The sequence below is a fragment of the Engystomops pustulosus genome, chromosome 9 (genome assembly GCF_040894005.1).
Source record: "Engystomops pustulosus chromosome 9, aEngPut4.maternal, whole genome shotgun sequence".
Lineage (NCBI taxonomy): Eukaryota > Metazoa > Chordata > Amphibia > Anura > Leptodactylidae > Engystomops > Engystomops pustulosus.
In genome coordinates, this window is record NC_092419.1 from 66,795,282 (window position 1) to 66,818,982 (window position 23,701).

A 23,701-nucleotide genomic window follows, 5' to 3' on the forward strand; every position below is an offset into this window, starting at 1 on the left:
CAAGCCTTAAGCCGCATCGCTGCTGTGATCCGACAAGAGCACGCACATTCAGCTTAGAATGGCCGTTGACAGCAGCTGTTCAATTTGAACCTTCTTTTACTATCTCATAGAGAAACTAACACAATTTTCAGGTTCAAAAAGGTCAACGGAACTTGGGATTCCCAGCCAGTCTCCCATGCTGGTACTTGCCAAGCCTTAAGCTGCATTGCTGCTGCGATCTGACGAGAGCAGGCACATTCAGCTTAGAATGGCCGTTGACAGCAGCTGTTCAATTTGAACCTTCTTTTACCATCTTTGACAGAGAAACTAACAATTTTCAGGTTCAAAAAGGTCAACAGAACTTGGGATTCCCAGCCAGTCTCCCATGCTTGTACTTGCCAAGCCTTAAGCTGCATTGTTGCTGCGATCTGACGAGAGCAGGCACATTCAGCTTTGAATGGCCGTTGACAGCAGCTGTTCAATTTGAACCTTCTTTTACTATCTCATAGAGAAACTAACACAATTTTCAGGTTCAAAAAGGTCAACAGAACTTGGGATTCCCAGCCAGTCTCCCATGCTGGTACTTGCCAAGCCTTAAGCTGTATTGCTGCTGCGATCTGACGAGAGCAGGCACATTCAGCTTAGAATGGCCGTTGACAGCAGCTGTTCAATTTGAACCTTCTTTTACCATCTTTGACAGAGAAACTAACAATTTTCAGGTTCAAAAAGGTCAACAGAACTTGGGATTCCCAGCCAGTCTCCCATGCTGGTACTTGCCAAGCCTTAAGCTGCATTGATGCTGCGATCTGACGAGAGCAGGCACATTCAGCTTAGAATGGCCGTTGACAGCAGCTGTTCAGTTTGAACCTTCTTTTACTATCTCATAGAGAAACTAACACAATTTTCAGGTTCAAAAAGGTCAACGGAACTTGGAATTCGCAGCCAGTCTCCCATGCTGGTACTTGCCAAGCCTTAAGCCACATCGCTGCTGTGCTCCGACAAGAGCACGCACATTCAGCTTAGAATGGCCGTTGACAGCAGCTGTTCAATTTGAACCTTCTTTTACCATCTTTGACAGAGAAACTAACAATTTTCAAGTTCAAAAAGGTCAACAGAACTTGGGATTCCCAGCCAGTCTCCCATGCTGGTACTTGCCAAGCCTTAAGCTGCATTTATGCTGCGATCTGACGAGAGCAGGCACATTCAGCTTAGAATGGCCGTTGACAGCAGCTGTTCAGTTTGAACCTTCTTTTACTATCTCATAGAGAAACTAACACAATTTTCAGGTTCAAAAAGGTCAACGGAACTTGGAATTCGCAGCCAGTCTCCCATGCTGGTACTTGCCAAGCCTTAAGCCGCATCGCTGCTGTGATCCGACAAGAGCACGCACATTCAGCTTAGAATGGCCGTTGACAGCAGCTGTTCAATTTGAACCTTCTTTTACTATCTCATAGAGAAACTAACACAATTTTCAGGTTCAAAAAGGTCAACGGAACTTGGGATTCCCAGCCAGTCTCCCATGCTGGTACTTGCCAAGCCTTAAGCTGCATTGCTGCTGCGATCTGACGAGAGCAGGCACATTCAGCTTAGAATGGCCGTTGACAGCAGCTGTTCAATTTGAACCTTCTTTTACCATCTTTGACAGAGAAACTAACAATTTTCAGGTTCAAAAAGGTCAACAGAACTTGGGATTCCCAGCCAGTCTCCCATGCTTGTACTTGCCAAGCCTTAAGCTGCATTGTTGCTGCGATCTGACGAGAGCAGGCACATTCAGCTTTGAATGGCCGTTGACAGCAGCTGTTCAATTTGAACCTTCTTTTACTATCTCATAGAGAAACTAACACAATTTTCAGGTTCAAAAAGGTCAACAGAACTTGGGATTCCCAGCCAGTCTCCCATGCTGGTACTTGCCAAGCCTTAAGCTGTATTGCTGCTGCGATCTGACGAGAGCAGGCACATTCAGCTTAGAATGGCCGTTGACAGCAGCTGTTCAATTTGAACCTTCTTTTACCATCTTTGACAGAGAAACTAACAATTTTCAGGTTCAAAAAGGTCAACAGAACTTGGGATTCCCAGCCAGTCTCCCATGCTGGTACTTGCCAAGCCTTAAGCTGCATTGATGCTGCGATCTGACGAGAGCAGGCACATTCAGCTTAGAATGGCCGTTGACAGCAGCTGTTCAGTTTGAACCTTCTTTTACTATCTCATAGAGAAACTAACACAATTTTCAGGTTCAAAAAGGTCAACGGAACTTGGAATTCGCAGCCAGTCTCCCATGCTGGTACTTGCCAAGCCTTAAGCCACATCGCTGCTGTGCTCCGACAAGAGCACGCACATTCAGCTTAGAATGGCCGTTGACAGCAGCTGTTCAATTTGAACCTTCTTTTACTATCTCATAGAGAAACTAACACAATTTTCAGGTTCAAAAAAGTCAACGGAACTTGGGATTCCCAGCCAGTCTCCCATGCTGGTACTTGCCAAGCCTTAAGCTGCATTGCTGCTGTGATCTGACGAGAGCAGGCACATTCAGCTTAGAATGGCCGTTGACAGCAGCTGTTCAATTTGAACCTTCTTTTACTATCTCATAGAGAAACTAACACAATTTTCAGGTTCAAAAAAGTCAACGGAACTTGGGATTCCCAGCCAGTCTCCCATGCTGGTACTTGCCAAGCCTTAAGCTGCATTGCTGCTGTGATCTGACGAGAGCAGGCACATTCAGCTTAGAATGGCCGTTGACAGCAGCTGTTCAGTTTGAACCTTCTTTTACTATCTCATAGAGAAACTAACACAATTTTCAGGTTCAAAAAGGTCAACGGAACTTGGTATTCCCAGCCAGTCTCCCATGCTGGTACTTGCCAAGCCTTAAGCTGCATTGCTGCTGCGATCTGACGAGAGGAGGCACATTCAGCTTAGAATGGCCGTTGACAGCAGCTGTTCAATTTGAACCTTCTTTTACCATCTTTGACAGAGAAACTAACAATTTTCAGGTTCAAAAAGGTCAACAGAACTTGGGATTCCCAGCCAGTCTCCCATGCTTGTACTTGCCAAGCCTTAAGCTGCATTGTTGCTGCGATCTGACGAGAGCAGGCACATTCAGCTTAGAATGGCCGTTGACAGCAGCTGTTCAATTTGAACCTTCTTTTACTATCTCATAGAGAAACTAACACAATTTTCAGGTTCAAAAAGGTCAACAGAACTTGGGATTCCCAGCCAGTCTCCCATGCTGGTACTTGCCAAGCCTTAAGCTGCATTGCTGCTGCGATCTGACGAGAGCAGGCACATTCAGCTTAGAATGGCCGTTGACAGCAGCTGTTCAATTTGAACCTTCTTTTACCATCTTTGACAGAGAAACTAACAATTTTCAGGTTCAAAAAGGTCAACAGAACTTGGGATTCCCAGCCAGTCTCCCATGCTGGTACTTGCCAAGCCTTAAGCTGCATTGATGCTGCGATCTGACGAGAGCAGGCACATTCAGCTTAGAATGGCCGTTGACAGCAGCTGTTCAGTTTGAACCTTCTTTTACTATCTCATAGAGAAACTAACACAATTTTCAGGTTCAAAAAGGTCAACGGAACTTGGCTTTCCCAGCCAGTCTCCCATGCTGGTACTTGCCAAGCCTTAAGCTGCATTGCTGCTGCGATCTGACGAGAGCAGGCACATTCAGCTTAGAATGGCCGTTGACAGCAGCTGTTCAATTTGAACCTTCTTTTACCATCTTTGACAGAGAAACTAACAATTTTCAGGTTCAAAAAGGTCAACAGAACTTGGGTTTCCCAGCCAGTCTCCCATGCATGTACTTGCCAAGCCTTAAGCTGCATTGTTGCTGCGATCTGACGAGAGCAGGCACATTCAGCTTAGAATGGCCGTTGACAGCAGCTGTTCAATTTGAACCTTCTTTTACTATCTCATAGAGAAACTAACACAATTTTCAGGTTCAAAAAGGTCAACAGAACTTGGGATTCCCAGCCAGTCTCCCATGCTGGTACTTGCCAAGCCTTAAGCTGCATTGCTGCTGCGATCTGACTAGAGCAGGCACATTCAGCTTAGAATGGCCGTTGACAGCAGCTGTTCAATTTGAACCTTCTTTTACTATCTCATAGAGAAACTAACACAATTTTCAGGTTCAAAAAGGTCAACGGAACTTGGGATTCCCAGCCAGTCTCCCATGCTGGTACTTGCCAAGCTTTAAGCTGCTGCGATCTGACGAGAGCAGGCACATTCAGCTTAGAATGGCCGTTGACAGCAGCTGTTCAATTTGAACCTTCTTTTACTATCTCATAGAGAAACTAACACAATTTTCAGGTTCAAAAAGGTCAACAGAACTTGGGATTCCCAGCCAGTCTCCCATGCTGGTACTTGCCAAGCCTTAAGCTGCATTGCTGCTGCGATCTGATGAGAGCAGGCACATTCAGCTTAGAATGGCCGTTGACAGCAGCTGTTCAATTTGAACCTTCTTTTACTATCTCATAGAGTAACTAACACAATTTTCAGGTTCAAAAAGGTCAACGGAACTTGGGATTCCCAGCCAGTCTCCCATGCTGGTACTTGCCAAGCCTTAAGCTGCATTGCTGCTGCGATCTGACGAGAGCAGGCACATTCAGCTTAGAATGGCCGTTGACAGCAGCTGTTCAATTTGAACCTTCTTTTACTATCTCATAGAGAAACTAACACAATTTTCAGGTTCAAAAAGGTCAACGGAACTTGGGATTCCCAGCCAGTCTCCCATGCTGGTACTTGCCAAGCCTTAAGCTGCATTGCTGCTGCCATCTGACGAGAGCAGGCACATTCAGCTTAGAATGGCCGTTGACAGCAGCTGTTCAGTTTGAACCTTCTTTTACTATCTCATAGAGAAACTAACACAATTTTCAGGTTCAAAAAGGTCAACGGAACTTGGGATTCCCAGCCAGTCTCCCATGCTGGTACTTACCAAGCCTTAAGCTGCATTGCTGCTGCGATCTGACGAGAGCAGGCACATTCAGCTTAGAATGGCCGTTGACAGCAGCTGTTCAATTTGAACCTTCTTTTACCATCTTTGACAGAGAAACTAACAATTTTCAGGTTCAAAAAGGTCAACAGAACTTGGGATTCCCAGCCAGTCTCCCATGCTGGTACTTGCCAAGCCTTAAGCTGCATTGCTGCTGCGATCTGACGAGAGCAGGCACATTCAGCTTAGAATGGCCGTTGACAGCAGCTGTTCAGTTTGAACCTTCTTTTACCATCTTTGACAGAGAAACTAACAATTTTCAGGTTCAAAAAGGTCAACAGAACTTGGGATTCCCAGCCAGTCTCCCATGCTGGTACTTGCCAAGCCTTAAGCTGCATTGCTGCTGCGATCTGACGAGAGCAGGCACATTCAGCTTAGAATGGCCGTTGACAGCAGCTGTTCAGTTTGAACCTTCTTTTACTATCTCATAGAGAAACTAACACAATTTTCAGGTTCAAAAAGGTCAACGGAACTTGGAATTCGCAGCCAGTCTCCCATGCTGGTACTTGCCAAGCCTTAAGCCGCATCGCTGCTGTGATCCGACAAGAGCACGCACATTCAGCTTAGAATGGCCGTTGACAGCAGTTGTTCAATTTGAACCTTCTTTTACTATCTCATAGAGAAACTAACACAATTTTCAGGTTCAAAAAGGTCAACAGAACTTGAGATTCCCAGCCAGTCTCCCATGCTGGTACTTGCCAAACCTTAAGCTGCATTGCTGCTGCGATCTGACGAGAGCAGGCACATTCAGCTTAGAATGGCCGTTGACAGCAGCTGTTCAATTTGAACCTTCTTTTACTATCTCATAGAGAAACTAACACAATTTTCAGGTTCAAAAAGGTCAACAGAACTTGGGATTCCCAGCCAGTCTCCCATGCTGGTACTTACCAAGCCTTAAGCTGCATTGCTGCTGCCATCTGACGAGAGCAGGCACATTCAGCTTAGAATGGCCGTTGACAGCAGCTGTTCAATTTGAACCTTCTTTTACCATCTTTGACAGAGAAACTAACACAATTTTCAGGTTCAAAAAGGTCAACAGAACTTGGGATTCCCAGCCAGTCTCCCATGCTGGTACTTGCCAAGCCTTAAGCTGCATTGCTGCTGCGATCTGACGAGAGCAGGCACATTCAGCTTAGAATGGCCGTTGACAGCAGCTGTTCAATTTGAACCTTCTTTTACTATCTCATAGAGAAACTAACACAATTTTCAGGTTCAAAAAGGTCAACGGAACTTGGGATTCCCAGCCAGTCTCCCATGCTGGTACTTGCCAAGCCTTAAGCTGCATTGCTGCTGCGATCTGACGAGAGCAGGCACATTCAGCTTAGAATGGCCGTTGACAGCAGCTGTTCAATTTGAACCTTCTTTTACCATCTTTGACAGAGAAACTAACAATTTTCAGGTTCAAAAAGGTCAACAGAACTTGGGATTCCCAGCCAGTCTCCCATGCTGGTACTTGCCAAGCCTTAAGCTGCATTGATGCTGCGATCTGACGAGAGCAGGCACATTCAGCTTAGAATGGCCGTTGACAGCAGCTGTTCAGTTTGAACCTTCATTTACTATCTCATAGAGAAACTAACACAATTTTCAGGTTCAAAAAGGTCAACGGAACTTGGAATTCGCAGCCAGTCTCCCATGCTGGTACTTGCCAAGCCTTAAGCCGCATCGCTGCTGTGATCCGACAAGAGCACGCACATTCAGCTTAGAATGGCCGTTGACAGCAGCTGTTCAATTTGAACCTTCTTTTACTATCTCATAGAGAAACTAACACAATTTTCAGGTTCAAAAAGCTCAACAGAACTTGGGATTCCCAGCCAGTCTCCCATGCTGGTACTTGCCAAGCCTTAAGCTGCATTGCTGCTGCCATCTGACGAGAGCAGGCACATTCAGCTTAGAATGGCCGTTGACAGCATCTGTTCAATTTGAACCTTCTTTTACCATCTTTGACAGAGAAACTAACAATTTTCAGGTTCAAAAAGGTCAACAGAACTTGGGATTCCCAGCCAGTCTCCCATGCTGGTACTTGCCAAGCCTTAAGCTGCATTGCTGCTGCGATCTGACGAGAGCAGGCACATTCAGCTTAGAATGGCCGTTGACAGCAGCTGTTCAGTTTGAACCTTCTTTTACTATCTCATAGAGAAACTAACACAATTTTCAGGTTCAAAAAGGTCAACGGAACTTGGAATTCGCAGCCAGTCTCCCATGCTGGTACTTGCCAAGCCTTAAGCCGCATCGCTGCTGTGATCCGACAAGAGCACGCACATTCAGCTTAGAATGGCCGTTGACAGCAGCTGTTCAATTTGAACCTTCTTTTACTATCTCATAGAGAAACTAACACAATTTTCAGGTTCAAAAAGGTCAACGGAACTTGGGATTCCCAGCCAGTCTCCCATGCTGGTACTTGCCAAGCCTTAAGCTGCATTGCTGCTGCGATCTGACGAGAGCAGGCACATTCAGCTTAGAATGGCCGTTGACAGCAGCTGTTCAATTTGAACCTTCTTTTACCATCTTTGACAGAGAAACTAACAATTTTCAGGTTCAAAAAGGTCAACAGAACTTGGGATTCCCAGCCAGTCTCCCATGCTGGTACTTGCCAAGCCTTAAGCTGCATTGATGCTGCGATCTGACGAGAGCAGGCACATTCAGCTTAGAATGGCCGTTGACAGCAGCTGTTCAGTTTGAACCTTCTTTTACTATCTCATAGAGAAACTAACACAATTTTCAGGTTCAAAAAGGTCAACGGAACTTGGAATTCGCAGCCAGTCTCCCATGCTGGTACTTGCCAAGCCTTAAGCCGCATCGCTGCTGTGATCCGACAAGAGCACGCACATTCAGCTTAGAATGGCCGTTGACAGCAGCTGTTCAATTTGAACCTTCTTTTACTATCTCATAGAGAAACTAACACAATTTTCAGGTTCAAAAAGCTCAACAGAACTTGGGATTCCCAGCCAGTCTCCCATGCTGGTACTTGCCAAGCCTTAAGCTGCATTGCTGCTGCCATCTGACGAGAGCAGGCACATTCAGCTTAGAATGGCCGTTGACAGCAGCTGTTCAGTTTGAACCTTCTTTTACTATCTCATAGAGAAACTAACACAATTTTCAGGTTCAAAAAGGTCAACGGAACTTGGAATTCGCAGCCAGTCTCCCATGCTGGTACTTGCCAAGCCTTAAGCCGCATCGCTGCTGTGATCCGACAAGAGCACGCACATTCAGCTTAGAATGGCCGTTGACAGCAGCTGTTCAATTTGAACCTTCTTTTACTATCTCATAGAGAAACTAACACAATTTTCAGGTTCAAAAAGGTCAACGGAACTTGGGATTCCCAGCCAGTCTCCCATGCTGGTACTTGCCAAGCCTTAAGCTGCATTGCTGCTGCGATCTGACGAGAGCAGGCACATTCAGCTTAGAATGGCCGTTGACAGCAGCTGTTCAATTTGAACCTTCTTTTACCATCTTTGACAGAGAAACTAACAATTTTCAGGTTCAAAAAGGTCAACAGAACTTGGGATTCCCAGCCAGTCTCCCATGCTGGTACTTGCCAAGCCTTAAGCTGCATTGATGCTGCGATCTGACGAGAGCAGGCACATTCAGCTTAGAATGGCCGTTGACAGCAGCTGTTCAGTTTGAACCTTCTTTTACTATCTCATAGAGAAACTAACACAATTTTCAGGTTCAAAAAGGTCAACGGAACTTGGAATTCGCAGCCAGTCTCCCATGCTGGTACTTGCCAAGCCTTAAGCCGCATCGCTGCTGTGATCCGACAAGAGCACGCACATTCAGCTTAGAATGGCCGTTGACAGCAGCTGTTCAATTTGAACCTTCTTTTACTATCTCATAGAGAAACTAACACAATTTTCAGGTTCAAAAAGCTCAACAGAACTTGGGATTCCCAGCCAGTCTCCCATGCTGGTACTTGCCAAGCCTTAAGCTGCATTGCTGCTGCCATCTGACGAGAGCAGGCACATTCAGCTTAGAATGGCCGTTGACAGCAGCTGTTCAGTTTGAACCTTCTTTTACTATCTCATAGAGAAACTAACACAATTTTCAGGTTCAAAAAGGTCAACGGAACTTGGAATTCGCAGCCAGTCTCCCATGCTGGTACTTGCCAAGCCTTAAGCCGCATCGCTGCTGTGATCCGACAAGAGCACGCACATTCAGCTTAGAATGGCCGTTGACAGCAGCTGTTCAATTTGAACCTTCTTTTACTATCTCATAGAGAAACTAACACAATTTTCAGGTTCAAAAAGGTCAACGGAACTTGGGATTCCCAGCCAGTCTCCCATGCTGGTACTTGCCAAGCCTTAAGCTGCATTGCTGCTGCGATCTGACGAGAGCAGGCACATTCAGCTTAGAATGGCCGTTGACAGCAGCTGTTCAATTTGAACCTTCTTTTACCATCTTTGACAGAGAAACTAACAATTTTCAGGTTCAAAAAGGTCAACAGAACTTGGGATTCCCAGCCAGTCTCCCATGCTGGTACTTGCCAAGCCTTAAGCTGCATTGATGCTGCGATCTGACGAGAGCAGGCACATTCAGCTTAGAATGGCCGTTGACAGCAGCTGTTCAGTTTGAACCTTCTTTTACTATCTCATAGAGAAACTAACACAATTTTCAGGTTCAAAAAGGTCAACGGAACTTGGAATTCGCAGCCAGTCTCCCATGCTGGTACTTGCCAAGCCTTAAGCCGCATCGCTGCTGTGATCCGACAAGAGCACGCACATTCAGCTTAGAATGGCCGTTGACAGCAGCTGTTCAATTTGAACCTTCTTTTACTATCTCATAGAGAAACTAACACAATTTTCAGGTTCAAAAAGCTCAACAGAACTTGGGATTCCCAGCCAGTCTCCCATGCTGGTACTTGCCAAGCCTTAAGCTGCATTGCTGCTGCCATCTGACGAGAGCAGGCACATTCAGCTTAGAATGGCCGTTGACAGCAGCTGTTCAGTTTGAACCTTCTTTTACTATCTCATAGAGAAACTAACACAATTTTCAGGTTCAAAAAGGTCAACGGAACTTGAAATTCGCAGCCAGTCTCCCATGCTGGTACTTGCCAAGCCTTAAGCCGCATCGCTGCTGTGCTCCGACAAGAGCACGCACATTAAGCTTAGAATGGCCGTTGACAGCAGCTGTTCAATTTGAACCTTCTTTTACTATCTCATAGAGAAACTAACACAATTTTCAGGTTCAAAAAGGTCAACGGAACTTGGGATTCCCAGCCAGTCTCCCATGCTTGTACTTGCCAAGCCTTAAGCTGCATTGCTGCTGTGATCTGACGAGAGCAGGCACATTCAGCTTAGAATGGCCGTTGACAGCAGCTGTTCAGTTTGAACCTTCTTTTACTATCTCATAGAGAAACTAACACAATTTTCAGGTTCAAAAAGGTCAACGGAACTTGGTATTCCCAGCCAGTCTCCCATGCTGGTACTTGCCAAGCCTTAAGCTGCATTGCTGCTGCGATCTGACGAGAGCAGGCACATTCAGCTTAGAATGGCCGTTGACAGCAGCTGTTCAATTTGAACCTTCTTTTACTATCTCATAGAGAAACTAACACAATTTTCAGGTTCAAAAAGGTCAACAGAACTTGGGATTCCCAGCCAGTCTCCCATGCTGGTACTTACCAAGCCTTAAGCTGCATTGCTGCTGCCATCTGACGAGAGCAGGCACATTCAGCTTAGAATGGCCGTTGACAGCAGCTGTTCAATTTGAACCTTCTTTTACTATCTCATAGAGAAACTAACACAATTTTCAGGTTCAAAAAGGTCAACAGAACTTGGGATTCCCAGCCAGTCTCCCATGCTGGTACTTGCCAAGCCTTAAGCTGCATTGCTGCTGCGATCTGACGAGAGCAGGCACATTCAGCTTAGAATGGCCGTTGACAGCAGCTGTTCAATTTGAACCTTCTTTTACTATCTCATAGAGAAACTAACACAATTTTCAGGTTCAAAAAGGTCAACGGAACTTGGGATTCCCAGCCAGTCTCCCATGCTGGTACTTACCAAGCCTTAAGCTGCATTGCTGCTGCCATCTGACGAGAGCAGGCACATTCAGCTTAGAATGGCCGTTGACAGCAGCTGTTCAATTTGAACCTTCTTTTACCATCTTTGACAGAGAAACTAACACAATTTTCAGGTTCAAAAAGGTCAACAGAACTTGGGATTCCCAGCCAGTCTCCCATGCTGGTACTTGCCAAGCCTTAAGCTGCATTGCTGCTGCGATCTGACGAGAGCAGGCACATTCAGCTTAGAATGGCCGTTGACAGCAGCTGTTCAATTTGAACCTTCTTTTACTATCTCATAGAGAAACTAACACAATTTTCAGGTTCAAAAAGGTCAACGGAACTTGGGATTCGCAGCCAGTCTCCCATGCTGGTACTTGCCAAGCCTTAAGCCGCATCGCTGCTGTGATCCGACAAGAGCACGCACATTCAGCTTAGAATGGCCGTTGACACCAGCTGTTCAATTTGAACCTTCTTTTACTATCTCATAGAGAAACTAACACAATTTTCAGGTTCAAAAAGGTCAACGGAACTTGGAATTCGCAGCCAGTCTCCCATGCTGGTACTTGCCAAGCCTTAAGCCGCATCGCTGCTGTGCTCCGACAAGAGCACGCACATTCAGCTTAGAATGGCCGTTGACAGCAGCTGTTCAATTTGAACCTTCTTTTACTATCTCATAGAGAAACTAACACAATTTTCAGGTTCAAAAAGGTCAACGGAACTTGGGATTCCCAGCCAGTCTCCCATGCTGGTACTTGCCAAGCCTTAAGCTGCATTGCTGCTGTGATCTGACGAGAGCAGGCACATTCAGCTTAGAATGGCCGTTGACAGCAGCTGTTCAGTTTGAACCTTCTTTTACTATCTCATAGAGAAACTAACACAATTTTCAGGTTCAAAAAGGTCAACGGAACTTGGTATTCCCAGCCAGTCTCCCATGCTGGTACTTGCCAAGCCTTAAGCTGCATTGCTGCTGCGATCTGACGAGAGCAGGCACATTCAGCTTAGAATGGCCGTTGACAGCAGCTGTTCAATTTGAACCTTCTTTTACTATCTCATAGAGAAACTAACACAATTTTCAGGTTCAAAAAGGTCAACGGAACTTGGGATTCGCAGCCAGTCTCCCATGCTGGTACTTGCCAAGCCTTAAGCCGCATCGCTGCTGTGATCCGACAAGAGCACGCACATTCAGCTTAGAATGGCCGTTGACACCAGCTGTTCAATTTGAACCTTCTTTTACTATCTCATAGAGAAACTAACACAATTTTCAGGTTCAAAAAGGTCAACGGAACTTGGGATTCCCAGCCAGTCTCCCATGCTGGTACTTACCAAGCCTTAAGCTGCATTGCTGCTGCCATCTGACGAGAGCAGGCACATTCAGCTTAGAATGGCCGTTGACAGCAGCTGTTCAATTTGAACCTTCTTTTACCATCTTTGACAGAGAAACTAACAATTTTCAGGTTCAAAAAGGTCAACAGAACTTGGGATTCCCAGCCAGTCTCCCATGCTTGTACTTGCCAAGCCTTAAGCTGCATTGTTGCTGCGATCTGACGAGAGCAGGCACATTCAGCTTAGAATGGCCGTTGACAGCAGCTGTTCAATTTGAACCTTCTTTTACTATCTCATAGAGAAACTAACACAATTTTCAGGTTCAAAAAGGTCAACAGAACTTGGGATTCCCAGCCAGTCTCCCATGCTGGTACTTGCCAAGCCTTAAGCTGCATTGCTGCTGCGATCTGACGAGAGCAGGCACATTCAGCTTAGAATGGCCGTTGACAGCAGCTGTTCAATTTGAACCTTCTTTTACCATCTTTGACAGAGAAACTAACACAATTTTCAGGTTCAAAAAGGTCAACAGAACTTGGGATTCCCAGCCAGTCTCCCATGCTTGTACTTGCCAAGCCTTAAGCTGCATTGTTGCTGCGATCTGACGAGAGCAGGCACATTCAGCTTAGAATGGCCGTTGACAGCAGCTGTTCAATTTGAACCTTCTTTTACTATCTCATAGAGAAACTAACACAATTTTCAGGTTCAAAAAGGTCAACGGAACTTGGGATTCCCAGCCAGTCTCCCATGCTGGTACTTACCAAGCCTTAAGCTGCATTGCTGCTGCCATCTGACGAGAGCAGGCACATTCAGCTTAGAATGGCCGTTGACAGCAGCTGTTCAATTTGAACCTTCTTTTACCATCTTTGACAGAGAAACTAACACAATTTTCAGGTTCAAAAAGGTCAACAGAACTTGGGATTCCCAGCCAGTCTCCCATGCTGGTACTTGCCAAGCCTTAAGCTGCATTGCTGCTGCGATCTGACGAGAGCAGGCACATTCAGCTTAGAATGGCCGTTGACAGCAGCTGTTCAATTTGAACCTTCTTTTACTATCTCATAGAGAAACTAACACAATTTTCAGGTTCAAAAAGGTCAACGGAACTTGGGATTCGCAGCCAGTCTCCCATGCTGGTACTTGCCAAGCCTTAAGCCGCATCGCTGCTGTGATCCGACAAGAGCACGCACATTCAGCTTAGAATGGCCGTTGACACCAGCTGTTCAATTTGAACCTTCTTTTACTATCTCATAGAGAAACTAACACAATTTTCAGGTTCAAAAAGGTCAACGGAACTTGGAATTCGCAGCCAGTCTCCCATGCTGGTACTTGCCAAGCCTTAAGCCGCATCGCTGCTGTGCTCCGACAAGAGCACGCACATTCAGCTTAGAATGGCCGTTGACAGCAGCTGTTCAATTTGAACCTTCTTTTACTATCTCATAGAGAAACTAACACAATTTTCAGGTTCAAAAAGGTCAACGGAACTTGGGATTCCCAGCCAGTCTCCCATGCTGGTACTTGCCAAGCCTTAAGCTGCATTGCTGCTGTGATCTGACGAGAGCAGGCACATTCAGCTTAGAATGGCCGTTGACAGCAGCTGTTCAGTTTGAACCTTCTTTTACTATCTCATAGAGAAACTAACACAATTTTCAGGTTCAAAAAGGTCAACGGAACTTGGTATTCCCAGCCAGTCTCCCATGCTGGTACTTGCCAAGCCTTAAGCTGCATTGCTGCTGCGATCTGACGAGAGCAGGCACATTCAGCTTAGAATGGCCGTTGACAGCAGCTGTTCAATTTGAACCTTCTTTTACTATCTCATAGAGAAACTAACACAATTTTCAGGTTCAAAAAGGTCAACAGAACTTGGGATTCCCAGCAGTCTCCCATGCTGGTACTTACCAAGCCTTAAGCTGCATTGCTGCTGCCATCTGACGAGAGCAGGCACATTCAGCTTAGAATGGCCGTTGACAGCAGCTGTTCAATTTGAACCTTCTTTTACTATCTCATAGAGAAACTAACACAATTTTCAGGTTCAAAAAGGTCAACAGAACTTGGGATTCCCAGCCAGTCTCCCATGCTGGTACTTGCCAAGCCTTAAGCTGCATTGCTGCTGCGATCTGACGAGAGCAGGCACATTCAGCTTAGAATGGCCGTTGACAGCAGCTGTTCAATTTGAACCTTCTTTTACTATCTCATAGAGAAACTAACACAATTTTCAGGTTCAAAAAGGTCAACGGAACTTGGGATTCCCAGCCAGTCTCCCATGCTGGTACTTACCAAGCCTTAAGCTGCATTGCTGCTGCCATCTGACGAGAGCAGGCACATTCAGCTTAGAATGGCCGTTGACAGCAGCTGTTCAATTTGAACCTTCTTTTACCATCTTTGACAGAGAAACTAACACAATTTTCAGGTTCAAAAAGGTCAACAGAACTTGGGATTCCCAGCCAGTCTCCCATGCTGGTACTTGCCAAGCCTTAAGCTGCATTGCTGCTGCGATCTGACGAGAGCAGGCACATTCAGCTTAGAATGGCCGTTGACAGCAGCTGTTCAATTTGAACCTTCTTTTACTATCTCATAGAGAAACTAACACAATTTTCAGGTTCAAAAAGGTCAACGGAACTTGGGATTCCCAGCCAGTCTCCCATGCTGGTACTTGCCAAGCCTTAAGCTGCATTGCTGCTGCGATCTGACGAGAGCAGGCACATTCAGCTTAGAATGGCCGTTGACAGCAGCTGTTCAATTTGAACCTTCTTTTACCATCTTTGACAGAGAAACTAACAATTTTCAGGTTCAAAAAGGTCAACAGAACTTGGGATTCCCAGCCAGTCTCCCATGCTGGTACTTGCCAAGCCTTAAGCTGCATTGATGCTGCGATCTGACGAGAGCAGGCACATTCAGCTTAGAATGGCCGTTGACAGCAGCTGTTCAGTTTGAACCTTCTTTTACTATCTCATAGAGAAACTAACACAATTTTCAGGTTCAAAAAGGTCAACGGAACTTGGAATTCGCAGCCAGTCTCCCATGCTGGTACTTGCCAAGCCTTAAGCCGCATCGCTCCTGTGATCCGACAAGAGCACGCACATTCAGCTTAGAATGGCCGTTGACAGCAGCTGTTCAATTTGAACCTTCTTTTACTATCTCATAGAGAAACTAACACAATTTTCAGGTTCAAAAAGGTCAACGGAACTTGGGATTCCCAGCCAGTCTCCCATGCTGGTACTTGCCAAGCCTTAAGCTGCATTGCTGCTCTGATCTGACGAGAGCAGGCACATTCAGCTTAGAATGGCCGTTGACAGCAGCTGTTCAGTTTGAACCTTCTTTTACTATCTCATAGAGAAACTAACACAATTTTCAGGTTCAAAAAGGTCAACGGAACTTGGTATTCCCAGCCAGTCTCCCATGCTGGTACTTGCCAAGCCTTAAGCTGCATTGCTGCTGCGATCTGACGAGAGCAGGCACATTCAGCTTAGAATGGCCGTTGACAGCAGCTGTTCAATTTGAACCTTCTTTTACCATCTTTGACAGAGAAACTAACAATTTTCAGGTTCAAAAAGGTCAACAGAACTTGGGATTCCCAGCCAGTCTCCCATGCTTGTACTTGCCAAGCCTTAAGCTGCATTGTTGCTGCGATCTGACGAGAGCAGGCACATTCAGCTTAGAATGGCCGTTGACAGCAGCTGTTCAATTTGAACCTTCTTTTACTATCTCATAGAGAAACTAACACAATTTTCAGGTTCAAAAAGGTCAACAGAACTTGGGATTCCCAGCCAGTCTCCCATGCTGGTACTTGCCAAGCCTTAAGCTGCATTGCTGCTGCGATCTGACGAGAGCAGGCACATTCAGCTTAGAATGGCCGTTGACAGCAGCTGTTCAATTTGAACCTTCTTTTACCATCTTTGACAGAGAAACTAACAATTTTCAAGTTCAAAAAGGTCAACAGAACTTGGGATTCCCAGCCAGTCTCCCATGCTGGTACTTGCCAAGCCTTAAGCTGCATTTATGCTGCGATCTGACGAGAGCAGGCACATTCAGCTTAGAATGGCCGTTGACAGCAGCTGTTCAGTTTGAACCTTCTTTTACTATCTCATAGAGAAACTAACACAATTTTCAGGTTCAAAAAGGTCAACGGAACTTGGAATTCGCAGCCAGTCTCCCATGCTGGTACTTGCCAAGCCTTAATCCGCATCGCTGCTGTGATCTGACAAGAGCACGCACATTCAGCTTAGAATGGCCGTTGACAGCATCTGTTCAATTTGAACCTTCTTTTACTATCTCATAGAGAAACTAACACAATTTTCAGGTTCAAAAAGGTCAACGGAACTTGGGATTCCCAGCCAGTCTCCCATGCTGGTACTTGGCAAGCCTTAAGCTGCATTGCTGCTGTGATCTGACGAGAGCAGGCACATTCAGCTTAGAATGGCCGTTGACAGCAGCTGTTCAGTTTGAACCTTCTTTTACTATCTCATAGAGAAACTAACACAATTTTCAGGTTCAAAAAGGTCAACGGAACTTGGTATTCCCAGCCAGTCTCCCATGCTGGTACTTGCCAAGCCTTAAGCTGCATTGCTGCTGCGATCTGACAAGAGCAGGCACATTCAGCTTAGAATGGCCGTTGACAGCAGCTGTTCAATTTGAACCTTCTTTTACCATCTTTGACAGAGAAACTAACAATTTTCAGGTTCAAAAAGGTCAACAGAACTTGGGATTCCCAGCCAGTCTCCCATGCTTGTACTTGCCAAGCCTTAAGCTGCATTGTTGCTGCGATCTGACGAGAGCAGGCACATTCAGCTTAGAATGGCCGTTGACAGCAGCTGTTCAATTTGAACCTTCTTTTACTATCTCATAGAGAAACTAACACAATTTTCAGGTTCAAAAAGGTCAACAGAACTTGGGATTCCCAGCCAGTCTCCCATGCTGGTACTTGCCAAGCCTTAAGCTGTATTGCTGCTGCGATCTGACGAGAGCAGGCACATTCAGCTTAGAATGGCCGTTGACAGCAGCTGTTCAATTTGAACCTTCTTTTACCATCTTTGACAGAGAAACTAACAATTTTCAGGTTCAAAAAGGTCAACAGAACTTGGGATTCCCAGCCAGTCTCCCATGCTGGTACTTGCCAAGCCTTAAGCTGCATTGATGCTGCGATCTGACGAGAGCAGGCACATTCAGCTTAGAATGGCCGTTGAAAGCAGCTGTTCAGTTTGAACCTTCTTTTACTATCTCATAGAGAAACTAACACAATTTTCAGGTTCAAAAAGGTCAACGGAACTTGGAATTCGCAGCCAGTCTCCCATGCTGGTACTTGCCAAGCCTTAAGCCACATCGCTGCTGTGCTCCGACAAGAGCACGCACATTCAGCTTAGAATGGCCGTTGACAGCAGCTGTTCAATTTGAACCTTCTTTTACTATCTCATAGAGAAACTAACACAATTTTCAGGTTCAAAAAAGTCAACGGAACTTGGGATTCCCAGCCAGTCTCCCATGCTGGTACTTGCCAAGCCTTAAGCTGCATTGCTGCTGTGATCTGACGAGAGCAGGCACATTCAGCTTAGAATGGCCGTTGACAGCAGCTGTTCAGTTTGAACCTTCTTTTACTATCTCATAGAGAAACTAACACAATTTTCAGGTTCAAAAAGGTCAACGGAACTTGGTATTCCCAGCCAGTCTCCCATGCTGGTACTTGCCAAGCCTTAAGCTGCATTGCTGCTGCGATCTGACGAGAGCAGGCACATTCAGCTTAGAATGGCCGTTGACAGCAGCTGTTCAATTTGAACCTTCTTTTACCATCTTTGACAGAGAAACTAACAATTTTCAGGTTCAAAAAGGTCAACAGAACTTGGGATTCCCAGCCAGTCTCCCATGCTTGTACTTGCCAAGCCTTAAGCTGCATTGTTGCTGCGATCTGACGAGAGCAGGCACATTCAGCTTAGAATGGCCGTTGACAGCAGCTGTTCAATTTGAACCTTCTTTTACTATCTCATAGAGAAACTAACACAATTTTCAGGTTCAAAAAGGTCAACAGAACTTGGGATTCCCAGCCAGTCTCCCATGCTGGTACTTGCCAAGCCTTAAGCTGCATTGCTGCTGCGATCTGACTAGAGCAGGCACATTCAGCTTAGAATGGCCGTTGACAGCAGCTGTTCAATTTGAACCTTCTTTTACTATCTCATAGAGAAACTAACACAATTTTCAGGTTCAAAAAGGTCAACGGAACTTGGAATTCGCAGCCAGTCTCCCATGCTGGTACTTGCCAAGCCTTAAGCCGCATCGCTGCTGTGATCCGACAAGAGCACGCACATTCAGCTTAGAATGGCCGTTGACAGCATCTGTTCAATTTGAACCTTCTTTTACTATCTCATAGAGAAACTAACACAATTTTCAGGTTCAAAAAGGTCAACGGAACTTGGGATTCCCAGCCAGTCTCCCATGCTGGTACTTGGCAAGCCTTAAGCTGCATTGCTGCTGTGATCTGACGAGAGCAGGCACATTCAGCTTAGAATGGCCGTTGACAGCAGCTGTTCAGTTTGAACCTTCTTTTACTATCTCATAGAGAAACTAACACAATTTTCAGGTTCAAAAAGGTCAACGGAACTTGGTATTCCCAGCCAGTCTCCCATGCTGGTACTTGCCAAGCCTTAAGCTGCATTGCTGCTGCGATCTGACAAGAGCAGGCACATTCAGCTTAGAATGGCCGTTGACAGCAGCTGTTCAATTTGAACCTTCTTTTACCATCTTTGACAGAGAAACTAACAATTTTCAGGTTCAAAAAGGTCAACAGAACTTGGGATTCCCAGCCAGTCTCCCATGCTTGTACTTGCCAAGCCTTAAGCTGCATTGTTGCTGCGATCTGACGAGAGCAGGCACATTCAGCTTAGAATGGCCGTTGACAGCAGCTGTTCAATTTGAACCTTCTTTTACTATCTCATAGAGAAACTAACACAATTTTCAGGTTCAAAAAGGTCAACAGAACTTGGGATTCCCAGCCAGTCTCCCATGCTGGTACTTGCCAAGCCTTAAGCTGTATTGCTGCTGCGATCTGACGAGAGCAGGCACATTCAGCTTAGAATGGCCGTTGACAGCAGCTGTTCAATTTGAACCTTCTTTTACCATCTTTGACAGAGAAACTAACAATTTTCAGGTTCAAAAAGGTCAACAGAACTTGGGATTCCCAGCCAGTCTCCCATGCTGGTACTTGCCAAGCCTTAAGCTGCATTGATGCTGCGATCTGACGAGAGCAGGCACATTCAGCTTAGAATGGCCGTTGAAAGCAGCTGTTCAGTTTGAACCTTCTTTTACTATCTCATAGAGAAACTAACACAATTTTCAGGTTCAAAAAGGTCAACGGAACTTGGAATTCGCAGCCAGTCTCCCATGCTGGTACTTGCCAAGCCTTAAGCCACATCGCTGCTGTGCTCCGACAAGAGCACGCACATTCAGCTTAGAATGGCCGTTGACAGCAGCTGTTCAATTTGAACCTTCTTTTACTATCTCATAGAGAAACTAACACAATTTTCAGGTTCAAAAAAGTAAACGGAACTTGGGATTCCCAGCCAGTCTCCCATGCTGGTACTTGCCAAGCCTTAAGCTGCATTGCTGCTGTGATCTGACGAGAGCAGGCACATTCAGCTTAGAATGGCCGTTGACAGCAGCTGTTCAGTTTGAACCTTCTTTTACTATCTCATAGAGAAACTAACACAATTTTCAGGTTCAAAAAGGTCAACGGAACTTGGTATTCCCAGCCAGTCTCCCATGCTGGTACTTGCCAAGCCTTAAGCTGCATTGCTGCTGCGATCTGACGAGAGCAGGCACATTCAGCTTAGAATGGCCGTTGACAGCAGCTGTTCAATTTGAACCTTCTTTTACCATCTTTGACAGAGAAACTAACAATTTTCTGGTTCAAAAAGGTCAACAGAACTTGGGATTCCCAGCCAGTCTCCCATGCTTGTACTTGCCAAGCCTTAAGCTGCATTGTTGCTGCGATCTGACGAGAGCAGGCACATTCAGCTTAGAATGGCCGTTGACAGCAGCTGTTCAATTTGAACCTTCTTTTACTATCTCATAGAGAAACTAACACAATTTTCAGGTTCAAAAAGGTCAACAGAACTTGGGATTCCCAGCCAGTCTCCCATGCTGGTACTTGCCAAGCCTTAAGCTGCATTGCTGCTGCGATCTGACGAGAGCAGGCACATTCAGCTTAGAATGGCCGTTGACAGCAGCTGTTCAATTTGAACCTTCTTTTACCATCTTTGACAGAGAAACTAACAATTTTCAGGTTCAAAAAGGTCAACAGAACTTGGGATTCCCAGCCAGTCTCCCATGCATGTACTTGCCAAGCCTTAAGCTGCATTGTTGCTGCGATCTGACGAGAGCAGGCACATTCAGCTTAGAATGGCCGTTGACAGCAGCTGTTCAATTTAAACCTTCTTTTACTATCTCATAGAGAAACTAACACAATTTTCAGGTTCAAAAAGGTCAACAGAACTTGGGATTCCCAGCCAGTCTCCCATGCTGGTACTTGCCAAGCCTTAAGCTGCATTGCTGCTGCGATCTGACGAGAGCAGGCACATTCAGCTTAGAATGGCCGTTGACAGCAGCTGTTCAATTTGAACCTTCTTTTACTATCTCATAGAAAAACTAACACAATTTTCAGGTTCAAAAAGGTCAACAGTACTTGGGATTCCCAGCCAGTCTCCCATGCTGGTACTTGCCAAGCCTTACGCTGCATTGCTGCTGCGATCTGACGAGAGCAGGCACATTCAGCTTAGAATGGCCGATGACAGCAGCTGTTCAATTTGAACCTTCTTTTACTATCTCATAGAGAAACTAACACAATTTTCAGGTTCAAAAAGGTCAACGGAACTTGGGATTCCCAGACAGTCTCCCATGCTGGTACTTGCCAAGCCTTAAGCTGCATTGCTGCTGCGATCTGACGAGAGCAGGCACATTCAGCTTAGAATGGCCGTTGACAGCAGCTGTTCAATTTGAACCTTCTTTTACTATCTCATAGAGAAACTAACACAATTTTCTGGTTCAAAAAGGTCAACAGAACTTGGGATTCCCAGCCAGTCTCCCATGCTGGTACTTGCCAAGCCTTAAGCTGCATTGCTGCTGCGATCTGACTAGAGCAGGCACATTCAGCTTAGAATGGCCGTTGACAGCAGCTGTTCAATTTGAACCTTCTTTTACTATCTCATAGAGAAACTAACACAATTTTCAGGTTCAAAAAGGTCAACGGAACTTGGGATTCCCAGCCAGTCTCCCATGCTGGTACTTGCCAAGCTTTAAGCTGCTGCGATCTGACGAGAGCAGGCACATTCAGCTTAGAATGGCCGTTGACAGCAGCTGTTCAATTTGAACCTTCTTTTACTATCTCATAGAGAAACTAACACAATTTTCAGGTTCAAAAAGGTCAACAGAACTTGGGATTCCCAGCCAGTCTCCCATGCTGGTACTTGCCAAGCCTTAAGCTGCATTGCTGCTGCGATCTGATGAGAGCAGGCACATTCAGCTTAGAATGGCCGTTGACAGCAGCTGTTCAATTTGAACCTTCTTTTACTATCTCATAGAGTAACTAACACAATTTTCAGGTTCAAAAAGGTCAACGGAACTTGGGATTCCCAGCCAGTCTCCCATGCTGGTACTTGCCAAGCCTTAAGCTGCATTGCTGCTGCGATCTGACGAGAGCAGGCACATTCAGCTTAGAATGGCCGTTGACAGCAGCTGTTCAATTTGAACCTTCTTTTACTATCTCATAGAGAAACTAACACAATTTTCAGGTTCAAAAAGGTCAACGGAACTTGGGATTCCCAGACAGTCTCCCATGCTGGTACTTGCCAAGCCTTAAGCTGCATTGCTGCTGCGATCTGACGAGAGCAGGCACATTCAGCTTAGAATGGCCGTTGACAGCAGCTGTTCAGTTTGAACCTTCTTTTACTATCTCATAGAGAAACTAACACAATTTTCAGGTTCAAAAAGGTCAACGGAACTTAGAATTCGCAGCCAGTCTCCCATGCTGGTACTTGCCAAGCCTTAAGCCGCATCGCTGCTGTGATCCGACAAGAGCACGCACATTCAGCTTAGAATGGCCGTTGACACCAGCTGTTCAATTTGAACCTTCTTTTACTATCTCATAGAGAAACTAACACAATTTTCAGGTTCAAAAAGGTCAACGGAACTTGGGATTCCCAGCCAGTCTCCCATGCTGGTACTTACCAAGCCTTAAGCTGCATTGCTGCTGCCATCTGACGAGAGCAGGCACATTCAGCTTAGAATGGCCGTTGACAGCAGCTGTTCAATTTGAACCTTCTTTTACCATCTTTGACAGAGAAACTAACAATTTTCAGGTTCAAAAAGGTCAACAGAACTTGGGATTCCCAGCCAGTCTCCCATGCTGGTACTTGCCAAGCCTTAAGCTGCATTGCTGCTGCGATCTGACGAGAGCAGGCACATTCAGCTTAGAATGGCCGTTGACAGCAGCTGTTCAGTTTGAACCTTCTTTTACCATCTTTGACAGAGAAACTAACAATTTTCAGGTTCAAAAAGGTCAACAGAACTTGGGATTCCCAGCCAGTCTCCCATGCTGGTACTTGCCAAGCCTTAAGCTGCATTGCTGCTGCGATCTGACGAGAGCAGGCACATTCAGCTTAGAATGGCCGTTGACAGCAGCTGTTCAGTTTGAACCTTCTTTTACTATCTCATAGAGAAACTAACACAATTTTCAGGTTCAAAAAGGTCAACGGAACTTGGAATTCGCAGCCAGTCTCCCATGCTGGTACTTGCCAAGCCTTAAGCCGCATCGCTGCTGTGATCCGACAAGAGCACGCACATTCAGCTTAGAATGGCCGTTGACAGCAGTTGTTCAATTTGAACCTTCTTTTACTATCTCATAGAGAAACTAACACAATTTTCAGGTTCAAAAAGGTCAACAGAACTTGAGATTCCCAGCCAGTCTCCCATGCTGGTACTTGCCAAACCTTAAGCTGCATTGCTGCTGCGATCTGACGAGAGCAGGCACATTCAGCTTAGAATGGCCGTTGACAGCAGCTGTTCAATTTGAACCTTCTTTTACCATCTTTGACAGAGAAACTAACAATTTTCAGGTTCAAAAAGGTCAACAGAACTTGGGATTCCCAGCCAGTCTCCCATGCTGGTACTTGCCAAGCCTTAAGCTGCATTGATGCTGCGATCTGACGAGAGCAGGCACATTCAGCTTAGAATGGCCGTTGACAGCAGCTGTTCAGTTTGAACCTTCTTTTACTATCTCATAGAGAAACTAACACAATTTTCAGGTTCAAAAAGGTCAACGGAACTTGGAATTCGCAGCCAGTCTCCCATGCTGGTACTTGCCAAGCCTTAAGCTGCATTGTTGCTGCGATCTGACGAGAGCAGGCACATTCAGCTTAGAATGGCCGTTGACAGCAGCTGTTCAG

General features: G+C 45.6%; 94 pseudogenes; all 94 read right to left on the minus strand.

Annotated features, from left to right (window-relative positions):
- Nucleotides 1–140: 140 nt before the first annotated feature.
- Nucleotides 141–259, minus strand: LOC140099545 (5S ribosomal RNA; annotated as a pseudogene).
- Nucleotides 260–329: 70 nt separating this feature from the next.
- Nucleotides 330–448, minus strand: LOC140096613 (5S ribosomal RNA; annotated as a pseudogene).
- A 70-nt stretch (nucleotides 449–518) lies between these two features.
- On the minus strand, nucleotides 519–637 carry LOC140084594 (5S ribosomal RNA; annotated as a pseudogene).
- A 70-nt stretch (nucleotides 638–707) lies between these two features.
- Nucleotides 708–826, minus strand: LOC140085660 (5S ribosomal RNA; annotated as a pseudogene).
- A 259-nt stretch (nucleotides 827–1,085) lies between these two features.
- Nucleotides 1,086–1,204, minus strand: LOC140091792 (5S ribosomal RNA; annotated as a pseudogene).
- Nucleotides 1,205–1,463: 259 nt separating this feature from the next.
- Nucleotides 1,464–1,582, minus strand: LOC140099546 (5S ribosomal RNA; annotated as a pseudogene).
- Nucleotides 1,583–1,652: 70 nt separating this feature from the next.
- On the minus strand, nucleotides 1,653–1,771 carry LOC140096615 (5S ribosomal RNA; annotated as a pseudogene).
- A 70-nt stretch (nucleotides 1,772–1,841) lies between these two features.
- LOC140084595 (5S ribosomal RNA) lies at nucleotides 1,842–1,960 on the minus strand (annotated as a pseudogene).
- Nucleotides 1,961–2,030: 70 nt separating this feature from the next.
- LOC140085662 (5S ribosomal RNA) lies at nucleotides 2,031–2,149 on the minus strand (annotated as a pseudogene).
- Nucleotides 2,150–2,408: 259 nt separating this feature from the next.
- On the minus strand, nucleotides 2,409–2,527 carry LOC140089913 (5S ribosomal RNA; annotated as a pseudogene).
- Nucleotides 2,528–2,597: 70 nt separating this feature from the next.
- On the minus strand, nucleotides 2,598–2,716 carry LOC140089914 (5S ribosomal RNA; annotated as a pseudogene).
- Nucleotides 2,717–2,786: 70 nt separating this feature from the next.
- Nucleotides 2,787–2,905, minus strand: LOC140094707 (5S ribosomal RNA; annotated as a pseudogene).
- Nucleotides 2,906–2,975: 70 nt separating this feature from the next.
- On the minus strand, nucleotides 2,976–3,094 carry LOC140087094 (5S ribosomal RNA; annotated as a pseudogene).
- Nucleotides 3,095–3,164: 70 nt separating this feature from the next.
- Nucleotides 3,165–3,283, minus strand: LOC140080335 (5S ribosomal RNA; annotated as a pseudogene).
- Nucleotides 3,284–3,353: 70 nt separating this feature from the next.
- Nucleotides 3,354–3,472, minus strand: LOC140085663 (5S ribosomal RNA; annotated as a pseudogene).
- Nucleotides 3,473–3,542: 70 nt separating this feature from the next.
- On the minus strand, nucleotides 3,543–3,661 carry LOC140082032 (5S ribosomal RNA; annotated as a pseudogene).
- Nucleotides 3,662–3,731: 70 nt separating this feature from the next.
- LOC140090571 (5S ribosomal RNA) lies at nucleotides 3,732–3,850 on the minus strand (annotated as a pseudogene).
- A 70-nt stretch (nucleotides 3,851–3,920) lies between these two features.
- Nucleotides 3,921–4,039, minus strand: LOC140092678 (5S ribosomal RNA; annotated as a pseudogene).
- Nucleotides 4,040–4,290: 251 nt separating this feature from the next.
- On the minus strand, nucleotides 4,291–4,409 carry LOC140080098 (5S ribosomal RNA; annotated as a pseudogene).
- A 70-nt stretch (nucleotides 4,410–4,479) lies between these two features.
- Nucleotides 4,480–4,598, minus strand: LOC140099547 (5S ribosomal RNA; annotated as a pseudogene).
- A 70-nt stretch (nucleotides 4,599–4,668) lies between these two features.
- LOC140092347 (5S ribosomal RNA) lies at nucleotides 4,669–4,787 on the minus strand (annotated as a pseudogene).
- Nucleotides 4,788–4,857: 70 nt separating this feature from the next.
- On the minus strand, nucleotides 4,858–4,976 carry LOC140102241 (5S ribosomal RNA; annotated as a pseudogene).
- A 70-nt stretch (nucleotides 4,977–5,046) lies between these two features.
- Nucleotides 5,047–5,165, minus strand: LOC140080336 (5S ribosomal RNA; annotated as a pseudogene).
- Nucleotides 5,166–5,235: 70 nt separating this feature from the next.
- On the minus strand, nucleotides 5,236–5,354 carry LOC140080337 (5S ribosomal RNA; annotated as a pseudogene).
- Nucleotides 5,355–5,613: 259 nt separating this feature from the next.
- LOC140092973 (5S ribosomal RNA) lies at nucleotides 5,614–5,732 on the minus strand (annotated as a pseudogene).
- A 70-nt stretch (nucleotides 5,733–5,802) lies between these two features.
- On the minus strand, nucleotides 5,803–5,921 carry LOC140091954 (5S ribosomal RNA; annotated as a pseudogene).
- Nucleotides 5,922–5,993: 72 nt separating this feature from the next.
- On the minus strand, nucleotides 5,994–6,112 carry LOC140080338 (5S ribosomal RNA; annotated as a pseudogene).
- A 70-nt stretch (nucleotides 6,113–6,182) lies between these two features.
- On the minus strand, nucleotides 6,183–6,301 carry LOC140099548 (5S ribosomal RNA; annotated as a pseudogene).
- A 70-nt stretch (nucleotides 6,302–6,371) lies between these two features.
- Nucleotides 6,372–6,490, minus strand: LOC140085664 (5S ribosomal RNA; annotated as a pseudogene).
- Nucleotides 6,491–6,938: 448 nt separating this feature from the next.
- Nucleotides 6,939–7,057, minus strand: LOC140080339 (5S ribosomal RNA; annotated as a pseudogene).
- A 259-nt stretch (nucleotides 7,058–7,316) lies between these two features.
- On the minus strand, nucleotides 7,317–7,435 carry LOC140099549 (5S ribosomal RNA; annotated as a pseudogene).
- A 70-nt stretch (nucleotides 7,436–7,505) lies between these two features.
- On the minus strand, nucleotides 7,506–7,624 carry LOC140085666 (5S ribosomal RNA; annotated as a pseudogene).
- Nucleotides 7,625–8,261: 637 nt separating this feature from the next.
- On the minus strand, nucleotides 8,262–8,380 carry LOC140099550 (5S ribosomal RNA; annotated as a pseudogene).
- Nucleotides 8,381–8,450: 70 nt separating this feature from the next.
- LOC140085667 (5S ribosomal RNA) lies at nucleotides 8,451–8,569 on the minus strand (annotated as a pseudogene).
- Nucleotides 8,570–9,206: 637 nt separating this feature from the next.
- On the minus strand, nucleotides 9,207–9,325 carry LOC140099551 (5S ribosomal RNA; annotated as a pseudogene).
- Nucleotides 9,326–9,395: 70 nt separating this feature from the next.
- LOC140085668 (5S ribosomal RNA) lies at nucleotides 9,396–9,514 on the minus strand (annotated as a pseudogene).
- A 637-nt stretch (nucleotides 9,515–10,151) lies between these two features.
- Nucleotides 10,152–10,270, minus strand: LOC140095577 (5S ribosomal RNA; annotated as a pseudogene).
- Nucleotides 10,271–10,340: 70 nt separating this feature from the next.
- On the minus strand, nucleotides 10,341–10,459 carry LOC140078476 (5S ribosomal RNA; annotated as a pseudogene).
- Nucleotides 10,460–10,529: 70 nt separating this feature from the next.
- Nucleotides 10,530–10,648, minus strand: LOC140091955 (5S ribosomal RNA; annotated as a pseudogene).
- A 70-nt stretch (nucleotides 10,649–10,718) lies between these two features.
- LOC140080340 (5S ribosomal RNA) lies at nucleotides 10,719–10,837 on the minus strand (annotated as a pseudogene).
- A 70-nt stretch (nucleotides 10,838–10,907) lies between these two features.
- Nucleotides 10,908–11,026, minus strand: LOC140090233 (5S ribosomal RNA; annotated as a pseudogene).
- A 72-nt stretch (nucleotides 11,027–11,098) lies between these two features.
- LOC140080341 (5S ribosomal RNA) lies at nucleotides 11,099–11,217 on the minus strand (annotated as a pseudogene).
- A 448-nt stretch (nucleotides 11,218–11,665) lies between these two features.
- Nucleotides 11,666–11,784, minus strand: LOC140087976 (5S ribosomal RNA; annotated as a pseudogene).
- Nucleotides 11,785–11,854: 70 nt separating this feature from the next.
- Nucleotides 11,855–11,973, minus strand: LOC140078488 (5S ribosomal RNA; annotated as a pseudogene).
- Nucleotides 11,974–12,232: 259 nt separating this feature from the next.
- Nucleotides 12,233–12,351, minus strand: LOC140090234 (5S ribosomal RNA; annotated as a pseudogene).
- Nucleotides 12,352–12,421: 70 nt separating this feature from the next.
- Nucleotides 12,422–12,540, minus strand: LOC140087096 (5S ribosomal RNA; annotated as a pseudogene).
- Nucleotides 12,541–12,610: 70 nt separating this feature from the next.
- On the minus strand, nucleotides 12,611–12,729 carry LOC140080342 (5S ribosomal RNA; annotated as a pseudogene).
- Nucleotides 12,730–12,801: 72 nt separating this feature from the next.
- LOC140087097 (5S ribosomal RNA) lies at nucleotides 12,802–12,920 on the minus strand (annotated as a pseudogene).
- A 70-nt stretch (nucleotides 12,921–12,990) lies between these two features.
- Nucleotides 12,991–13,109, minus strand: LOC140090235 (5S ribosomal RNA; annotated as a pseudogene).
- A 72-nt stretch (nucleotides 13,110–13,181) lies between these two features.
- LOC140080343 (5S ribosomal RNA) lies at nucleotides 13,182–13,300 on the minus strand (annotated as a pseudogene).
- Nucleotides 13,301–13,748: 448 nt separating this feature from the next.
- LOC140087977 (5S ribosomal RNA) lies at nucleotides 13,749–13,867 on the minus strand (annotated as a pseudogene).
- Nucleotides 13,868–13,937: 70 nt separating this feature from the next.
- LOC140078500 (5S ribosomal RNA) lies at nucleotides 13,938–14,056 on the minus strand (annotated as a pseudogene).
- Nucleotides 14,057–14,126: 70 nt separating this feature from the next.
- On the minus strand, nucleotides 14,127–14,244 carry LOC140098482 (5S ribosomal RNA; annotated as a pseudogene).
- A 70-nt stretch (nucleotides 14,245–14,314) lies between these two features.
- LOC140080345 (5S ribosomal RNA) lies at nucleotides 14,315–14,433 on the minus strand (annotated as a pseudogene).
- A 70-nt stretch (nucleotides 14,434–14,503) lies between these two features.
- On the minus strand, nucleotides 14,504–14,622 carry LOC140090236 (5S ribosomal RNA; annotated as a pseudogene).
- Nucleotides 14,623–14,694: 72 nt separating this feature from the next.
- On the minus strand, nucleotides 14,695–14,813 carry LOC140080346 (5S ribosomal RNA; annotated as a pseudogene).
- Nucleotides 14,814–14,883: 70 nt separating this feature from the next.
- LOC140099553 (5S ribosomal RNA) lies at nucleotides 14,884–15,002 on the minus strand (annotated as a pseudogene).
- A 70-nt stretch (nucleotides 15,003–15,072) lies between these two features.
- On the minus strand, nucleotides 15,073–15,191 carry LOC140085669 (5S ribosomal RNA; annotated as a pseudogene).
- Nucleotides 15,192–15,639: 448 nt separating this feature from the next.
- Nucleotides 15,640–15,758, minus strand: LOC140078512 (5S ribosomal RNA; annotated as a pseudogene).
- Nucleotides 15,759–15,828: 70 nt separating this feature from the next.
- LOC140087098 (5S ribosomal RNA) lies at nucleotides 15,829–15,947 on the minus strand (annotated as a pseudogene).
- A 70-nt stretch (nucleotides 15,948–16,017) lies between these two features.
- On the minus strand, nucleotides 16,018–16,136 carry LOC140080347 (5S ribosomal RNA; annotated as a pseudogene).
- Nucleotides 16,137–16,206: 70 nt separating this feature from the next.
- Nucleotides 16,207–16,325, minus strand: LOC140091793 (5S ribosomal RNA; annotated as a pseudogene).
- Nucleotides 16,326–16,584: 259 nt separating this feature from the next.
- On the minus strand, nucleotides 16,585–16,703 carry LOC140096557 (5S ribosomal RNA; annotated as a pseudogene).
- Nucleotides 16,704–16,773: 70 nt separating this feature from the next.
- LOC140086195 (5S ribosomal RNA) lies at nucleotides 16,774–16,892 on the minus strand (annotated as a pseudogene).
- A 70-nt stretch (nucleotides 16,893–16,962) lies between these two features.
- Nucleotides 16,963–17,081, minus strand: LOC140087099 (5S ribosomal RNA; annotated as a pseudogene).
- Nucleotides 17,082–17,151: 70 nt separating this feature from the next.
- On the minus strand, nucleotides 17,152–17,270 carry LOC140084596 (5S ribosomal RNA; annotated as a pseudogene).
- A 70-nt stretch (nucleotides 17,271–17,340) lies between these two features.
- Nucleotides 17,341–17,459, minus strand: LOC140092825 (5S ribosomal RNA; annotated as a pseudogene).
- A 259-nt stretch (nucleotides 17,460–17,718) lies between these two features.
- On the minus strand, nucleotides 17,719–17,837 carry LOC140089915 (5S ribosomal RNA; annotated as a pseudogene).
- Nucleotides 17,838–17,907: 70 nt separating this feature from the next.
- On the minus strand, nucleotides 17,908–18,026 carry LOC140078524 (5S ribosomal RNA; annotated as a pseudogene).
- A 70-nt stretch (nucleotides 18,027–18,096) lies between these two features.
- Nucleotides 18,097–18,215, minus strand: LOC140087100 (5S ribosomal RNA; annotated as a pseudogene).
- Nucleotides 18,216–18,285: 70 nt separating this feature from the next.
- On the minus strand, nucleotides 18,286–18,404 carry LOC140092679 (5S ribosomal RNA; annotated as a pseudogene).
- Nucleotides 18,405–18,663: 259 nt separating this feature from the next.
- LOC140096558 (5S ribosomal RNA) lies at nucleotides 18,664–18,782 on the minus strand (annotated as a pseudogene).
- Nucleotides 18,783–18,852: 70 nt separating this feature from the next.
- On the minus strand, nucleotides 18,853–18,971 carry LOC140086198 (5S ribosomal RNA; annotated as a pseudogene).
- Nucleotides 18,972–19,041: 70 nt separating this feature from the next.
- Nucleotides 19,042–19,160, minus strand: LOC140087101 (5S ribosomal RNA; annotated as a pseudogene).
- A 70-nt stretch (nucleotides 19,161–19,230) lies between these two features.
- On the minus strand, nucleotides 19,231–19,349 carry LOC140084597 (5S ribosomal RNA; annotated as a pseudogene).
- A 70-nt stretch (nucleotides 19,350–19,419) lies between these two features.
- LOC140092826 (5S ribosomal RNA) lies at nucleotides 19,420–19,538 on the minus strand (annotated as a pseudogene).
- Nucleotides 19,539–19,797: 259 nt separating this feature from the next.
- LOC140096308 (5S ribosomal RNA) lies at nucleotides 19,798–19,916 on the minus strand (annotated as a pseudogene).
- A 70-nt stretch (nucleotides 19,917–19,986) lies between these two features.
- LOC140078535 (5S ribosomal RNA) lies at nucleotides 19,987–20,105 on the minus strand (annotated as a pseudogene).
- A 70-nt stretch (nucleotides 20,106–20,175) lies between these two features.
- LOC140087103 (5S ribosomal RNA) lies at nucleotides 20,176–20,294 on the minus strand (annotated as a pseudogene).
- A 70-nt stretch (nucleotides 20,295–20,364) lies between these two features.
- Nucleotides 20,365–20,483, minus strand: LOC140080348 (5S ribosomal RNA; annotated as a pseudogene).
- Nucleotides 20,484–20,553: 70 nt separating this feature from the next.
- Nucleotides 20,554–20,672, minus strand: LOC140089535 (5S ribosomal RNA; annotated as a pseudogene).
- A 70-nt stretch (nucleotides 20,673–20,742) lies between these two features.
- On the minus strand, nucleotides 20,743–20,861 carry LOC140080349 (5S ribosomal RNA; annotated as a pseudogene).
- A 70-nt stretch (nucleotides 20,862–20,931) lies between these two features.
- On the minus strand, nucleotides 20,932–21,050 carry LOC140093908 (5S ribosomal RNA; annotated as a pseudogene).
- A 70-nt stretch (nucleotides 21,051–21,120) lies between these two features.
- On the minus strand, nucleotides 21,121–21,239 carry LOC140086689 (5S ribosomal RNA; annotated as a pseudogene).
- Nucleotides 21,240–21,309: 70 nt separating this feature from the next.
- LOC140092680 (5S ribosomal RNA) lies at nucleotides 21,310–21,428 on the minus strand (annotated as a pseudogene).
- Nucleotides 21,429–21,679: 251 nt separating this feature from the next.
- Nucleotides 21,680–21,798, minus strand: LOC140080110 (5S ribosomal RNA; annotated as a pseudogene).
- A 70-nt stretch (nucleotides 21,799–21,868) lies between these two features.
- Nucleotides 21,869–21,987, minus strand: LOC140099555 (5S ribosomal RNA; annotated as a pseudogene).
- A 70-nt stretch (nucleotides 21,988–22,057) lies between these two features.
- LOC140086812 (5S ribosomal RNA) lies at nucleotides 22,058–22,176 on the minus strand (annotated as a pseudogene).
- A 259-nt stretch (nucleotides 22,177–22,435) lies between these two features.
- On the minus strand, nucleotides 22,436–22,554 carry LOC140090239 (5S ribosomal RNA; annotated as a pseudogene).
- A 70-nt stretch (nucleotides 22,555–22,624) lies between these two features.
- LOC140080350 (5S ribosomal RNA) lies at nucleotides 22,625–22,743 on the minus strand (annotated as a pseudogene).
- Nucleotides 22,744–22,813: 70 nt separating this feature from the next.
- LOC140080351 (5S ribosomal RNA) lies at nucleotides 22,814–22,932 on the minus strand (annotated as a pseudogene).
- Nucleotides 22,933–23,191: 259 nt separating this feature from the next.
- Nucleotides 23,192–23,310, minus strand: LOC140092974 (5S ribosomal RNA; annotated as a pseudogene).
- Nucleotides 23,311–23,380: 70 nt separating this feature from the next.
- LOC140085670 (5S ribosomal RNA) lies at nucleotides 23,381–23,499 on the minus strand (annotated as a pseudogene).
- A 70-nt stretch (nucleotides 23,500–23,569) lies between these two features.
- LOC140085972 (5S ribosomal RNA) lies at nucleotides 23,570–23,688 on the minus strand (annotated as a pseudogene).
- Between the last annotated feature and the right edge of the window lie 13 nt (nucleotides 23,689–23,701).